The following is a 2,153-nucleotide window of genomic DNA, read 5'->3' as shown; positions in this document are numbered from 1 at the left end:
CTTTTGGTTGCCGTTTAGGAGAAAAGAAAAGTAGATGTGATAGAATAATTAATAGAGTGGCATTTGTATTAGCTTACTAAGAAAGAAAGGCAATTTTGGAGTTCCATTATTTAATGTTGAACTCATGAAAAGCTCTATTGCTACTTCCAAAAGCTGATTTCTTATTTTGAAGCCAGATCACTGTACTGATAGCAGAGAGTACCTAACCAACACTTACCAAGAATTCCTTCAGCCTCACACCTTGGAGCATTCTTCAATTGGGTACGTTGAGTTGATGAACAATTGGATTGGTGGACTCATATGGTCTGAGCAGCTATCTGAGTCTCCAGGTTGAGTAAACTTGAACATTCGGCACTATCTAATAAAATGAAATTCAATGGCAAAAGAGCAAGACTCTACATTTAGGCAAGAAAAACGAAATGGACAGGTACAAGTATAGGTGGTACCTTGCTCAATAGTAGTAACTGTGAGAGGGATCTTGGAGTCCTTAAATGGACAACCATTTAAATATGAGCCAGGAGTGTGCAGCAGCTGCCAAAAAAGCCAACACAGTTCTAGGCTGCATAAACAGAGGGATAGAATCAAGAAGATATGAAGTATTAATACCACCTTATAATGCTTTGGTAAAGCCACACTTGGAATACTGCATACAGTTCGGGTTGCCACGATGTAGAAAAGATGTGGCGGCTCTAGAAAGAGTGCAGAGAAGAGCAATAAAGATGATTAGGGGACTGGAGATTAAAACATATTGATGCAGGAGGGGGTGCACAGGTAAACCCACCAGTGGCTGGCCAGGTTAGGTGGTCTTAATAGAATGGACCTTATAAATTCATATTAGCTTGGCTTTTCATTCTAGTGCCCTGGAGTTCCAAAGTTGACTTTTAGCTGGAGTGAACTTTCTCTCCAACTTCCTCATAAGTATTAAAAATAGGGCTGAACAGTGTGGCAAGACCCTGTAAAGGAGGGGCACAGGAAGCCAGGCATGGGTGAGAGATAGAACAGAGGTAAAAACTGCTGACAGTTTAAGACATTATAGGAACTTCTCTTTTTTGTATTTCTCCTATGTACTTTGCTGTAACATTCCAAATGAACTTCTCTTTTTCGAAATGTCATGCTTGTCTCGTGTATGGAAACGCCTTGAGAATGCACAGTGTGGAACACGGCATAAAAGTAGCATCCTGGGCAGAGCCCAGGCAGTTCAGATTTTGGTGTGTGAACACGCTGAATTCGATGCATCAAATAACCTGTTTCTCTCACCTTTGTGGTATCGAGTCCTGGTCTTTCGTAAGTAGATTACAAACCTCAATCTGCTGCAACAATATGAAGAACGGTTGCAGGAACTGGGTATGTCTAGTTTAAGAGAAAGAAGGACTAGGGGAGACATGATAGCAGTCTTCCAATATCTCAGGGGCTGCCACAAAGAAGAAGGAGTAAAAATATTCTCCAAGGCACCTGAGAGTAGAACAAGAAGCAATGGGTGGAAACTAATCAAGGAGAGAAGCAACTTAGAACTGAGGAGAAATTTCCTGACAGTTAGAACAATGAATCAGTGGAACAGCTTGCCTCCAGAAGTTGTGAATGCTCCATCAGTGGAAGTCTTTAAGAAGATGTTGAATAGTCATCAGTCTGAAACGGTATAGGGTTTCCTGCCTAGGCAGGGAGTTGGACTGGAAGATCTCCAAGGTCCCTTCCAACTCTGCTATTGTATTTTTTTTTGTATTGGCCTGGCACAAGATCAAGAGGGACAAGGATATTCTTCAAGGATTTCCTGGTACACCCTCTTCTTTTCCCATAACTGAAAGAAAGGAAGTAAAGTTCAAATTGAATATAATTGGCTACTATTTCTTAGGTGAAGAAAGGTGTTACAAAATATATGCTACTTGACTATGGGAAGCAAATACAATGACATTAATCATTTATCACACTTATGGGGCAGGGAATTTCTGGGTGGGTGGGGGTGTGTTTGGAGTTAGTCATTTGTGTTGGGCCTGGTCTCTGGGTGTTATGTGAATTTCATTGTATATGTATACTGTGTATATACATACAATGACAATGTTTATATGTTCCTTTATTCTATTGATTTTAAGTGTGGTGGTTTCTAGCTTATGTTATGTCAGATATTAACAGGAAGATAATTTCTTGCAGAAACGCCA

The sequence above is a fragment of the Thamnophis sirtalis genome, unplaced genomic scaffold, assembly GCF_051295495.1.
Source record: "Thamnophis sirtalis isolate CommonGarterSnake01/CBP01778 unplaced genomic scaffold, rThaSir2_p1.2 scaffold_4, whole genome shotgun sequence".
Taxonomy (NCBI): domain Eukaryota; kingdom Metazoa; phylum Chordata; class Lepidosauria; order Squamata; family Natricidae; genus Thamnophis; species Thamnophis sirtalis.
The sequence above is the reverse complement of the archived record's forward strand: the minus strand, read 5'-3'. Positions refer to the sequence as shown.